A 15,568-nucleotide genomic window follows, 5' to 3' on the forward strand; every position below is an offset into this window, starting at 1 on the left:
ACACGAAGAGCGGTGCTAGCTTGCCATGGTGTTATTACAACTAAAAAAAGCTTGGAAAATAAAAGAATCGCCTAGAACAAGGCTAGTCGAGACGGAGCTAACCACATCCATCCTCCGTGCCACATTTGCATGATGAAGCTATGTGGCTAGTGGGGTGTTTTCGACCGACTGGCTGGGTCCCGAGGTCAAACCATAGGTACTACGTCTGATACAGTATATTTTTACACGCACATTTTTCCTCCATGCCGAGACGTGGCACACCCTACCACGCAGTTTTAGGGTCCTCCCGGGTGGTGCACGCATATATTCTTCCTGACGTGGGACGACCTACCACGCGTTTTCTGGGTCCTCCTCGGTCGTAGCGCCAAAGCAAGTAAATGAGTCGTCAAATCACAAAATACCACCTTTCCCGCCGAGTACATCAGTGAAGCACGGTGGCTAGCTAGTTGGGCTAGTTCGACGGATTAGCTAGGCCACCGCCACATTTGTTTTTTCACCCCTATTTTTATCTACTTGCCGGCAGGTAAATTTAAATATCCACCGCGGCGTTGCTCTGGTGTTTGGATGCGGCAGGATTTTTAATTTTTTGATTGACGGGAGCAGGTGTGGCAGGATTTTTAATTTTTTGATTGACGGGAGCAGGCGCGGCAGCAATTAGTCACAATGACTCCGCCTGTAAAAACCCACTGCTCCCTGATGTGAGAAGTCGTCGACTGGTGTTTTACCATGGTGAAAACGAAAAGATTCCCCGCTCCTCGGCTGGCTCCCTCCGCCTTCCCGTAGATTGCATTGCCTTTCAGCCGTTTCACCCCCTTTGCTTCCTCTCCCCATTGCTTCTACTTGGTGCCATAGCGGCGCAACAGATCACAGAGTCCGAGGTGAGGCGCCTGACACAGGAGCTACATGCCAAGGATGCGGAGCTCAGGGCCAAGGACGTGGAGCTCCGTGAGCTTAAGGAGGAGAGGAGTGTCATGCTCCTCCATTATGTGCGGGACTTCACGGAGCGTCAAAAGCGGCAGGCGTCCACCACAAAGATGCTCGAGGCGTTGGCAGCGTTGCTGGAGAAAGCGGGAGATACGATAGGCTGTCAGGGGAGCCGGCTGGAGTGCGAGCGGGCCGATCGTGACGAGGTCCAGGATCGCCTCAGCCACTTTGTGAACCAAGTTGCCACGCACGTGTTGCGGTTGCGTGATGCCTACCGTCGTGACAGGCGATGATGCCGGCCGTCGGGCTAAACCCGTTCGACCACCCGGCCGACTTCAGCGAGCTGTGGCTTCCTGACTTGGTCTCCTTCTTCACCTATATCTTTGAGGAGCTGAGTCGTCTCCGCGCGATGGTGGGGGATGAGCTGGACAAGGAGGGGTTGCAGGCTGCCGTCGCCATTGCCGGGCGAATCCTTGCAGGGCTCTGTCACCGGAATCCATTCGTGCCATTGGACGCCGTCTTTGACGAGCTGGCTCCCGTCGACCGGGAGCGGGCTCTACGGGCGGTTGCACCCTGCATCACCAACGTCGTGCGCCTCGAGAAGCAGAGGGACTTCAGTGGTGTTTAGGTGCCCTCTGCATGGGAATGTCCATGTCTCGGCGCAACATGACCGTTGGATCAAACTCAGACGGTGCAAATCAGTCACTGTAGCACAAAGCGTGTGGGTGTGTTTGGTTGCATTATCATCTCAATATAGTTGTTTCCTCTTCGTGTATTTTTGTCAACCTACTAGTGTGGACTCATGCACCCTTCATGCACTCTGCCAAACACCCAAAAGTGGGTCGAGAAGGGAACTTTTGCTCCCGTCCCGTGCACCCTTCATACACCCTGTCTAACACTATTCGTGCTTCATATGGTTCATGTTTCGTGGAGTACTATAGCACCATACTCTCCGTGCGCTGTGGACCTAGTTCTGTTAACATTGATCTCACCGTTCATTCTTGACCGGACAATCAAAAAAGCGGTACTATGTTACATATAGGAGTAGTTGACATGCGCACAACATCATCTGTTATCGTCATATCTTACTACACTAGCAACAAGATTGTGTAGTACTGACGTATGAACCACTGCACATGCCTAGTAGTAGGAGCACTGTGTATGTTCAAGTGGCTGCCGTGTTTCGCACTCCTCCGTCGTAAGAGTGGAAACGCTTGCTGTAATCATTTTTTCTTCAGAATGAAAAACAGTGGACACGCTCTACCGTGCGGATCCTCCTCCAGCCATGCACTAAATTACTCACTTTCGCCGACGTGTTGGACAGCCAGCACATGGGTCCACCAGCCATGCACTAAATTACTCCGTAGTAGAGTGATGGTAGACTACCCCGATCAAACCGCCGCATTAATGCCCAATGAGCCGTCAAATCACAAAACCCCCTCCTTTCCAGCAGTAAGTTGGACGGACAAAGCAACCATCATTTCACTCTTCTCTCTCAGCTTCCTCTCTTGAAGAAAACCCCCACTCGCTTCGCTTCTCCCTCATCTCGTTCCTCCTTTCACTCTTCTCTCTCAGCTTCCTCTCTTGGATGGATGCCGGAGCACCGACCGACGTGATGTCTATGGCTCTGGCCAAGACCGTCGAGGCTCATGGTACGAAGAAGTGCAAGCACCCCGCCGAGACTACCGCAGACAAGCTCAAAGCCATCGCCCTGTCCAAGCCCCCCTCTCCGGGATCCCTCATTAAGCAAGTCTAGGTAATGTCTCTTGTTGACGATCTTTTCTCGATCTTGATCTTGTTTTTTCATCTAACACGCAGTACTAGTACTGGTAGTACAACTTTCTGGGTGATCTTGCATGTGATTTTAGTGTGCCAAATGACGGTTCTAAATTCCTCTTTTGACCAAAATATGCGAGAGGTTGACACTGATTTCTCATAGATTACTTTCAACTACTCCCTCTGTCCCAAATTTCTTGTCCTAGATTTGTCTAGATACGGATGTATCTAATACTAAAATGTGACTTGATACATTCGTATCTAGACAAATCTAAGACAAGAATTTTGGGACGGAGGGAGTACTTTATGAACATCAATGCTACCTTTTAAGAGGGTATATTTGCCTCAGTAACTTGTGTTATGGATATTGCATGTAATCCCTCTGCTCTCGTGCCTTTGAAGACATGTTCTAGTGTCTTTGTTCACTCATTTTTGTGCGTATATGTAGTCATATATGGAGTATAATATCGAAAATCATCTTATATTTCTGAATGGAGGTAGTAATAAAATATGGTTTCTGTTTGAATTAGAACCAGGTCCGCGGTGGAGATGAAGTTCTCAAAGTCATGCCATGTGAACTGGAAGACCTGATGATGAGTTCTACTGCTTAACTATCCAGCTGCTGTGTCCTTGTCGCCATGTGTCCTGAACTAGTGTTTTCCTGTAGCATTGTTGTCAGGCATGTTCTCGAGGATGTACTTGACCACAACAATTTCCTGGTTGTGCCGGTGTGGTTCTTGTAAAGCTTCCCAACAAATCTGATGCAGCCTGTCTTCATCATCATGTTTATGAGTGGAAAGACCACTCTGTTAGGTTCTCCAAGGTTGACAAGATGGTGATGGTGCATGTAGAAATCTCACACGAAGTCCATGGCCTAGTCAGTTATGCGGGGTTCATCCCGTAGGTCGGTGGCAAGAAATAGTCTGCAGAGTTTAGTTAGTGCAACTTTGCTTGTCTATAGTAAGTACTATTGTTCAGTACTTGATTTGTGTTTGTGAACCTTGTATTGTTTATTAGTACTACCGCTTTTGGTGTGTGGTCAGTCTTGAGAACGGTCTATGTTAATGTCTGTCCACTCAATTCAGTCTGTACATTTTGAAGTATCCAGATCATATTTTTTGTGAGGACGGTTTATCAATTATGGTTACACTCCAATATATGTATGCATTGCAGGGTTTATCGCACCCACCAGGATTTCCAGTCCCATGGATGTTCGGTCCACACGATTTGTCATGACCTTTGGACTGTCCTGCTTGTGGGAGTAGGCGGGGCCCCTGCATGCCACGCGTAGTTGGACGATCAATCTTCTGTTTAGTACTTCAACATAGTGATTTCCTGGTAAGGATTCACTCGTGTCACATCAAGTAAATCTTATTGATTTACTGTCTAAATCTTATTGATTTAATGTCATGTTTTCTTTCTTTTCCTGCATATTTACGATGCAGGTTTTTCCATGTGACATTCATCACAGAATAAACCGTTTGGTTTGCTCTACGATGGCTATTTTTGCAGGTTTCACTTCTTATGTCGTGTCAGTAACAAAGGCACTGTCCATCACTTATATTACTTGAAAAAATTGGATCAGTCTGTTGTCTGAGTACAAGCTGAATCCCTAAGTTTGGTTTAACAAAAACGCCACAATTAGTCCTTCTCGCGTTTAAAAGAAATGAAGAAAAAAATTGGATCACGGTCACGGATCCTAGTCAAGTTAGAAAGCTGATCATAGCAGACCAGACACGATCGCCGCTGTCTTGCACAGATCGAGCACCGGCAGTTGCTCTAGCACTGACAGCGGCAGCAGCTCAGTCTGATCCAATTGAGGATTGGGCACCGACCGCGTCAGCAGATTAGTCTGATCTACCGGAGGATCGGGCATCGACACCGGCACCTGCTCCGACACCGGCACCAGCTCTACAAGGAGCACCATCTCCGGCAGCAGCGGCGGCTTCGGCGCCTGCACCAACACTTACACTTGCATCTGCTCCGGCCCGTGCAGTTGCACCGGCAACAGACTGGGCTGCAGTTCGCACTTCATATACCAATGTCCTTACAAAAACTGACATGTCCACCTTCTTGGTAAGCATTGGCAGCCCAAGTGCTTCGTTCTTTTTTCTTTCCATGTTGTTTCGCATGATTCACTATGTTGATCTAACTGTTTGGATATGTCTTCTTGTTTGCAAACAGAGAATTCCTAGAGCAACGAGGGAGTCGTTCAACAATCCGGGCGACCGCAGGCAAGTTTCTCTTACCATGCGCAGCCTTGGTGTGAATGAACCCGCTCAATATACCGTAAGTACAGAGGATGGTCGCATGATGATTAATGCTAAAGGATGGTCAAGGTTCAAATCTAAATCATATCTTGTGGTAGGGGATGATGTCAAAATCGAACTTTCTCAGCAAGGAGAGCTGGTCCAAATCAACTTTGAAATTCTTCAATAGCCACGCAACTGCCGAATTGATCTATCCTCCGAGAGATTTTGATGTAATAATCTGGCATGGTGAAACAAGTGTCTTGTGTGTACGAGTAGTACGACATTATTATTTATCACATGGTCTATCATTGATAGAATTGCAACTCTGATTGCTCGTTAGGAACTGTCGTTCGATTTCATTCCAACAAATGTCGTGCTTTATTCGATTTTGTGTATTCGCCTTGCGACAGCATCTAAAACCAGCACCGTACCGATCGCTTGCAATATGAAAAGTGCTGAGGTAGAACACATGGGCCCCCAAACATGCAGGGTCGGCCTGCGGCCCAAAGTCCAGAACTGTGAGCCTATCTGAGCATTATATTCTCAGCTGAACCCCCATAATGCCCGTGCATTGCAGAGGGAGTATATTTCTCGGCAAGGTGAGCCTGTGATATAAAAGATTTGTATATTTCTTTACAGAGGGAGTATCTCTTTGTCAAAAAAATATTTATGTGTAACTAGTTACTCCTGTCTTTCTACTTCCTTTTGCTGATATGTGGGGCAACCGACAACGGGGTCCACGTGCCATATGCACAAATTAGAGTGCACAACTTCACGGTAGACACACCCCGGTCGTAGCACCGCAGTAATGCCCAATGAGCCGTCAAATCACAACCCCCCCCCTTTCCAGCTTTAGCAGTAAGCTGGACGGACGAAGCGGCAATATTTCACTGGGCCTGAATCCCCTTCTCCCTCGTCCGCTTGTTCAGAGAAAACCCCCGCTCGGCGATTGCATAGGGTTTTCTCATGGAGAACCAGGTACGAATTCTTCATCCATCCCCGATAAATCCAAGTCCCTTGGTCGCAGGTAATCCTAGGATGGTAGCCGCCGCCGTTGATGTATTTTTCTTCGTACTGAATCTAGTGTGTTTCAGTTGCAGTGCCCAAAGTGCGAGTACCCTACAGATTTCTGCGCCTTCGGCGAGACGCCACACTTGTTCCTTCTCATCCTAACACAGCATTATGAAACGCGCATAGTATGTTCCTAGAATCCTCTTTTCTCTCCGGGAGGGTGGTTTTTTTTAACATGCTGTGTTCTCATATTATTTTTCCTGCAGTGTATTATTTGCTCTGCCAGAACACATGTACTCAAGATGCTCGGCCTTGCCATAACTGAATACACTAGTTTAATGGTCACAGTGAAGACAAGCCATGGATATTACTTCCGAGTTGGGTTCATGAACCAAGAAGATCGCTGCTTTTTTATGGCCGAACTTGGATAAACTTTCTCAAGTGTTACAGACTGAAAGTTGGCGCGCGAATGTTGATGGAAATAGCAGAACCTGGTCTCATCTTCACTGCGATCTTCCACCCCAACATCGTTCCAATTGTTCATCCATGTTAGTTTTGTATCTGGTTCTTGCTTGTTGCCTCAATTACTTCTTAATCCACCTATTCTGTCTAACTAATCACAATTTAACTTTAGAAGTAGCAACGAATCTCTCACGAAGATGCTACTTCTAACTAATATTTTCTTATAATTGGTGGCACGTGTAGGGTTTTTCAGAGTTAAGCAGTCTGCTCGTTTGTTACTCTGTAATAACTCGGCTGTTACTAATGGCACTAAAGTTGACTGGATCGACATCCACAAGTTCCTACACTTTATTGATCGTCTTGAGGTCCTTATGGAGCGTTTCAATGGTGGAAGGCCACGTGGGATATGTGTGCCACTGCTGCACTCGTTGAACAGGTCCAACTGTGTCGAGAAACTTATGATACAAGCTGTTTTCTGTTATATATGTTGTTCATAAACTATTGCTTATACACAATTTTACAACTGTGATCTTCTTGAAACAGGAACTGCCGAGTTCTATTGTTCCTATACAGATGCCTGACCATGGTCGGGTCAGACTTGTGCTTGGTCACAACATGATGTTTATGTCGACCTACTCAATTCCACTTGGAGGTGAAAAGATACTTATTCATGGGTGGTCTCAAATAATGAAGGCCCGTCCATCTTGGAGAATAGGACAGAAGATTATGTTCATGCTTTTCCATGGCTCTAAAGCGAATATCCTGTTTATTGACCACGTTGTGAGATGACGCCGCTTTCAGAAGGTTGTGGATGCGCGGGGTGGCGCCTGGGCCTTGTCCCGGGGCTTGGCGGCCTCACCCTTGGTTAACTGTAGGCAAAGTAGCACTGTTCGAGGCGTGCTTTGTACGGTTGAACCTGTATAAGTACTCATACTACTTTCAGCTTTGGTTGTTAAGTGCCTCTGCTGGTTTCAATTAAGGTTGTTAAGTACTCCTGCTACTTTTACAGTCTGTCGTGTTTCTTCAGTCCTGTCTTCCTCTAGCCGCCAAAACCAAACCAGCGCCAGCGAGCCCGCCTGCTCCCGCCTCCGACGGCTGGCTGCGCCTCAACGCACGCATCGCCACCCCACTGTCTCCTAAATCGTTAACGTCGATGTCCTCCACGCACTTTGGTGCGCTCGCTGCGGCGCCGCCCTCTCGCGTTGTCAACATGGTCAACAAACAAAAGGAATCGGCAGAAGTACGTGGAGAGGATGACAGTAGGGGCCCACCACGTCAGCGTATGGAAAAATAAAATGCTTCCTCCTAGTGTTTTCCTGACATCTGGGACCCATGACATTGTGAGCGTATATAGTCAATAGACAAGAGAACAGCACAAGATCGGCTGACACCTGGGACGTAGCTACTCGAGCAGTTATTTTTTGTTTGGTATTGTCGAGACGGAGTAGGGTTTGAACTGGGCTATGGCCCGTCTAGCCCAGGCTTATATTTTATGTTCACCATGTGACCAGCCCAGCTATTTTTTCTTTGTGAAAATGAGCCCAGTTTATTTTTTCTGAAGAATACCCAATCCAGGCCTACTTATTTTTCTACGCCCTGATGGGCTGCAACTCTTTCAAGACGCCTGCAAATCTTAAAATTAATATGAAATGGGTTGTAAATATAAAAACATATGACAAATTGGCAATTACTTTATAATTTCTGATTTTTTTCACATTTTCAGATTCCTATTTCACTGGGCATTAACCTAATTTAAATATATCTTTAAAGTACTTTAAATCTGGCTCGACATTTCGGTATTAAAAATAGTTTGGAAACCACAGAAATATGCGAAATTGGCCCTGGCCAACAAAAAAACGACTGCAATAAATTGCATAAGAAGTTGCCATGAGCTATATATAAATTATTAAAAAAAAAGAGGGAGTGGTCTGACTTGTGGGCCTGTTTAGTTGATGCGTATGCAAGATTTTTTTAGTTATTATATACGTCAACAAACAATTCTAGCAGACGTAACCGTTGGATGTCAATCCAACGGCTGTCGTGTTTCTTCAATCTCTGATCTTCTTGCTCCAGCCGCCAAAGCAGCGCCGGCGGGACCGCCTGCTCCCGCCTCCCGTGGCCGGCTGTGCTGCCGCACAGGCCTCAGCGCCCCCTACTACTCCCACCGCTGGCCAGGGCATCCCTCTACTCACCACACCCCCTTTTATTCTGCGGCGACGGCAGCCTCACACCGCAGCCGAACCGGTGAACCCTCGTACTCCTCTCCGCGCGGGCTTCCGCTGCCGCATTTCCCCCGGCTCCGCGTCATCCCCTTCCTAGGCCTCGCTATTGTCCACCGCCATGGTGCTCTCGGCACGGCGTGGTCAATCTGGTCAACGACCGACTTCCATCAGAAGAGTACTGTACGTGGAGAGGCTGACAGCTAGGTCCATGGCAGCCGCAAGGAAGTGCCTCCTTATTACGCGGAAAATAATTATTCCTCCACCTGACAGCAGGGACCCACCGGACGGGCCACCAGTATTTCGCGAAAAAAACGTTTCCCCCTGACTGCTAGGACCCACAGGACGGGCCATCGTATTTCGCAAAAAAAACGTTCCCCCCGCTATCAGCTCAGACCCACCGGAAGTGCCTCCTTATTACGCACAAAAAAATGAATACCCCCTGCTAGCTGGGACCCACCTTGGTGGGAGGCTGACTTGTGGGCCTACTAAGTTGACTGGGACGGAGGTCTTTGTCAACTTTAGTCAATAGATGAACGATTCTAGCTCCAGTGACTGTACGATGTCCATCCAACGGCCATAGTGCTTCTTCAACCTGTGGTCTTCTTGCTCCAGCCGCCCAAAGCAGTGACGGTCGTGCCGCCTGCTCCTGTCGCCCGTGGACGGCTGTGATGCCGCGGAGGCCTCACCACCCCCTAATACTCCCACCGCTGGCCAGGCCATCCCTCTTTGCACCCACACCCCCTGTTATTCTGCGGCGACGGCAGCCTCACACGGCAGCTGAATAAGTGAACCCTCATACTCCTCTACGCGTGGGCATCCACTGTCACGTCTTCCCCGACTCCGCGTCGTCCACTTCCTGGGCCTCGCTGTCGTCCACCGCCCTGGTGCTCTCGGCGCGGCATGGTCAACGTGGTCAAGGAATGGCTTCCATTGGACGTGGACTGTACGTGGAGAGGCCGGCAGCTGGGTCCACAGCCACAGCAAGGAAGTGCCTCCTTATTACAGGCAAAATAATTATTCCTCCACCTAACAGCGGGGCCCACCGGATGGGCCATCGTATTTCGCGAAAAAACATTTCCCCCTGTCTGCTGGGACCCACCAGCTACATCTTCGCACGCAAGGAAATGCGCCCAAAAAAAATGATTTGCCCCCCTGACTGCTGGGACCCACAAGCTACATCTTCGCACGCAAGGAAGTGCGTCAGGGCAAAAAAAAAACGATTCGCTCACCTGACTGCTGGGACCCACCAGCTACATCTTCGCACGCAAGGAAGTGCTTGACAGTCGGGACCCACCTGGTCGAAGCGTATGTAGCGTTGTCATTCTGGTCGCGAACATGTACGTACATATATACTGGTCGATGTAGAGGCGCGCACGTGTCATAGTAGAGGCGCGTACGTGTCGTAGTAGAGGCGCGCACGTAGCATGTACACGTACGTACAACGGCCAGGGTGCAAGAAAGAAAATACGGCCACGTACGTACATATGGGTGGGGTCTCGAACGCCTACTCGCGCATACGTACGGCCAGGGCTCATGTACATGGCTGGGTCGGAACGGAGAAACATCATCGTCGTCGTGTTCATAGGGAGGCAACAGAATGCCTCATGTTCATGGGGAGGCAACATAATGCGTCGTGTTCATCGGGAGTCAACGGAACGCATGGGAGCCAACCGGCTGGGTCGGAACGGAATGCGTGGTTGTTCATCGGGAGGGCTTGGAAGGAACAGTCGATGGAAACGAGGCATGGCGTACCGCACAACGGAGGAAACAGACCTCCTACGTTCGGAACGGGGTCCTGTTGATCGAGAGGGGTGTGGCGTACCGCAAAATGGAGGAAACAGACCTCCTACGGTCGAAACGGGGGTCCTGTTGATCGAGAGGGGTGTGGCATACCGCAAAACGAAGGAAACAGACCTCCTACGGTCGAAACGGGGGTCCTGTTGATCGGGAGCGTTGTGGCGTATCGCAAAACGGACGAAACGGACTTGTGTTGGAGCGCTACAGTCGAAACGGGGGTCCTGTTCATCGGGGAGGGTGTGGCGTACCGCAAACGGGACTCCACGGGATACTGTTCATCTCCACCGTCGACCTCCTCCAGCCTCCACGGGCTCCTGTTCATCCAGCCTCCACCGCGCGCTACTCCACCGGCTACTATTCAACCACCCCTGCACCGTCTACTGTTCATCCAGCCCTCCACCGTCTACTATTCATCCAGCCCTCCACACCACGGGGCCTGTTCAACCACCCCTCCACGGGCACCCCTCCACCATCTACTGTTCATCCAGCCCTCCACACCACGGGGTCCTGTTCATCCAGAGGCAACGCCACCGCTCACTGTTCATCCACCCCCTCCCCCCGCAACGCTCACTGTTCATCCAATCGATCTGCTTCAGTTAGCAGCAGTAGCGAAGGAATCACTCGATCGGGTTCAGTTAACAGCCATCGATCGATTGCTCGGGTTCAGTAACGCATAGCCTGCAGTGCAATCGCTCGGGTTCAGTTAGAGCCCAACGCCTCGCTCGGGTTCAGTTAGAGCCAACGCCTCACACACATGCGCGTACGTGTACGAGAGAAACGCGCATCGCTCGGCCCCCGGCCTCCCACCGTAACCTGCAACTCCCCGAAATTTTCCTCCCCCTCGCTTCTACCATGGTTTTTCCGTCATGTACGGCCCAAAGAATGTCATGCAGCTGCTCCGGCCCGCCTAGGACGAAAAGCTCATTTCTGTCATGATTTTTTGTCATAGAAGTAGGAGCCCACCACATCTATGATGATACCGGTTTTTATCACAATTATCGTCGTAGAAGTGTCACATGTATGACAGGAAAAAAATTCGTTCGGCCCAAAATGTCACGGATGTGTCTTTTTTTTTGTAGTGCTTACTATAAAACTACTCGTTGCTTATAATTTCAACGCTTGCAGAGAATACGTTGCTGAAAACCACTTGTCATTTCCTTCTGCACCTCGTTGGGTTCGACACTCTTACTTACCGAAAGGACTACGATTGATCCCCTATACTTGTGGGTCATCAACCCGTAAGGCGTTGTACTAGCCACCTTGTTACAGATGACATTTAACACATCCCAAAGTTCACAATGGAAGTATGAAGGAACTCGATACCATTAACTCGTGACGAATGTACCTCATTGCATAACGTCAACTGTGTCAGTTCAACACAAGTATTCTTCTAACATTGTGTCCTCAAAGCTGTCGACACCCATGATCAGGAAAACTTGACCATCATGCAACACTTGAGCTAGTCTCAGAGGCATGACCAGGAATCTATTTTAACGTTTATTATTCCACACATGCACATGGGCTTTCCTCCGAGCCTCTTTGATATACAGACTCAAGGACACTTCAATTATAACACAGAACATAAACGTAATTAAGAACATGAAACATTTAGTATTGCCTCTAGGGCATATTTCCAACAGTGTGGATAGAGTCTACTAGGTGCTGCAAAATCATAGGCTCACACATACTTATGATAGTGCTCTCTGCAAACATCACCGGCTACTAACATTTATTAAGGCATCAAACCCAACCATAAACATAACTTTCTCCAGGGCCCCTATTCAATCCTTATGTTGTAATTTGTTGGCTTTCGGAACAGTCATTTCTGTCACTCCGACCTTCAATCGTAAACTTTTTATGACACAATGCTTTCCTCTAGGCCCATATAGGTAAAGTGATATGCAGGATGTTTTCATACCACCACTAAATAATTGCACCACAACATGATCAAAGAATAATCTGTACTACAAATATGTATGACATTATCCCATGTCCGCAGGGACACTACAGAACTACTCATGATGCATGATGGTCTTATTTGATTTCTTTTTTTAGATAAGGATGAACCTATTTGATGAGTCAGGTGCTTTTGACTTAAAACCGATGGTGGGATGAATGGGAAGACATTGCTTTGTGTCCAAAACTTTGTGTGGTCTGCTAGGCTTGGATAGCGCTAACTTCACCCGCTGAACCACTATTTCCTTTTTGATTCTAGTCAAAACCCTATTTCCTTTTTGACAGGTGAGGAGTGATATTTTGCACTCATTCCATCATTTTTTAAACCGGATAACCCCGAGAGAATCGCCTCGGTATTGCCACTAATGACTAATTAATGCAAGAAATTATGAAATCTCTTGTTTAATGTGTTCCAATAGGAAATGAACTCAAACATGAAAGACAAACATCCTATAGAAGGAAACACCAAGTGAGGGGACCAAGCCCAGGAAAATGGAATCATCAAGAGGGAAACATAGTAGAAGATGACACTTGGTATGATCACACACACTCTTACCCACGTTCATAACTTTTCCATTGACACCCTGACATCCAACCAAGCACACTTTATAATATGTCAAGTCTCATTCGCAAAAGAGAGCCGCCCATCGACAAAACGGAGAACCAGAAGCCGTCTACAAACCCTAATCGCAGCCATTTCTCATCTCATATCCATAGCCATCACCACCTTCATCACTGGACCATTCTCTCCAAGTTAGTCATACTTATAATCGGTCCATTGCAATCGACAACTATTGTAAGACAAATTATCAATCAATTATTCATCTTTATGTTATTTTCAATTATTTCTTCTTGTGATCCGACCGTGATGTGTGAGTAAGTCCTTAAGGCAATGAGTTGAGGCAAGACCTTGCAACCCTATGTATTTGTGCACGGGGTCATTGGAATGACTTTGCTTGATTGATGTTATTTGTATGTGTGCTTCACAACGGAGTTGTCTTTTTTCTTCTTCTTGTTCTAAGGTCCTGCAGGTACCCATGATCCCGTAAATCAATCAAGGCGGACGTAAGAAGTGAGGATGCTTGGAACACAATTCTGAACACCAGTGACAGAAAGGATTAGCACGGTAGCGGAAAGCAATTCCTTGGGGATAAATGAGGTGTAGTCAATATTTGTGAGTGAAGTAATTCTTAATAACCAAGGTAACTCCATGCCACGGTAATGGCCATCGATTGGACAACTGACTCCGGATGCAGGTGTGACTGGTCGTGACATACTTTGGAAACATCCTCCACTTCATCGTGTTGTGAGCACGTCGTAACTGGTGTCTTCCAGGATGTTTATTATCAAGATGAGATTCCATGCACAAGTACAAGGTTGTGAGAGTAAGACCTCATACCCATTCCTATTTCCAAATCATTATTTACATCCAAAAAGGTTGTTAAAGGTCCGGTTAAAAAACTAAAATTTAATTCGAGGACAATAACTTCCTTGGAAGGGGAGCCTTGGCGCAGCGGTAAAGCTATTGACTTGTGACCATGAGGTCATGGATTCGATTCCTGGAAACAGCCTCGTGCAGAAATGTAGGGACCCAAAGTGGCCGGACCCTTTCCTAGAGCCTCTGCAAGCGGGAGCTATGTGCACCAGACTGCCCTACAATAACTTCCTTGGTTGACTCTTTGTCATAGTGCAAATCCTCTCGTGGTTTCGATATCCAGGGTCTCTCCTTGGGAAAAAAGTAAAGGAACCTTTTGCTATCAAACTAGGTCTCAAAGGGCATCAATATGGGATGATCCTGTAAGCAGGTATATTAATGCAAACAGGTTACACTACTTAAAAGAGGATCCAAAAAGGTAGAAATACAACACACTCCTCCATTATTGCACAGAGAACCGCAACGATAATATTCCGATTGTAATGTGGTCAGTGCCCAACCATCGACCTCACCAAAGCCACTTTGGCCATAGTCTTCGACAAAGACCTTACCGATGTAGGTCAAGGAACACATGGCCTCACTATGGAGGTTCAAATAGGTGGCTGGAAACTTTTGTCGCTTTGATCTTCAGTCCCAGCTGCTGAGGTCGAAGTAGAGACTAAAGATAGCATGACGAACAAAAGAACTATCTTCAAGATCCATCGAGCACCAGATTCATACCGACAGAGTAAGGTCCCATATTTAGTTTCCCTTAGACACGACGACGAAGAAAGGGGCAAGTATACTTCTGATACACCAGATCTAGCAACCCCGAGCTTATTTGGGGAGGAGGGGGTGTCACCATACTCCTCTTCCACGCCGATGGTTCTTCATGGACGACGAGCGGAAAGAGCCCCAGCCGCCAGATGGTGTCACTCGTGGACACCCATGACCATCTCCCGCACGACATAACAACAACCAATGCCATGACTTCATTCGCCCCGTAGGCAATCTAAACCTAAACCTAGAACTAGTACCATCCACACCTACATCCCCTCCACATCTCCCAAAAAAGTGCAAGGAGTTCCTAAGGATTCTACTCCTATCAATCAAAGGGCCTAACATAGGAAAAATTCCTAATAGTTCAAACCCTCCAAAACCCCATGCAATTCCTTCGAATGAAAGAAGCCCTTGCAATGGCTCAAAACTCCTTACATTCCTATTTGCAAGAAACGAGGCAAAGACAATAGGTAGCACAATAATAAATTCATCTCACCATTGCATGTGTTTTAACCTTAATTTGACCACACCTTTTACAATTCTTGTGATTTTCTTATTCTTGCAAATCAAACATACTATTCTATATTTTTCGTGTTTTTTCACATTCCTATGCAATGATAATCATGTTCATGTATTTTCCTATCATGAGAATAAAAAATACCTTAAGGGCCTCTTTGGTTCAAACGAATTTTAGAGTTTTTTTTTTGAAGGATTAGAACACATACCCATTTTCATGTTGGTCGATTGGTTCATAGAATTGAATCCTATAAAATAAATCCTAAGTAATCCTTTGTACTACATTACGTAGAAAATCTAACATCCACTTCAACCTTTTTGAAGAAAAACCCTCAGCTTTTCTTGCAATGTAATCAAACAAACTCAAATTCTGTAGGATTCGAGTGTGCATAACATTCCAATCCTACGTTTTTGTTGTTCCTACATTTTTATATTCTTAAGAATCCAAGAAGACTGCA

Source organism: Triticum dicoccoides, chromosome 4B (assembly GCF_002162155.2).
Source record: "Triticum dicoccoides isolate Atlit2015 ecotype Zavitan chromosome 4B, WEW_v2.0, whole genome shotgun sequence".
NCBI classification, from domain to species: domain Eukaryota; kingdom Viridiplantae; phylum Streptophyta; class Magnoliopsida; order Poales; family Poaceae; genus Triticum; species Triticum dicoccoides.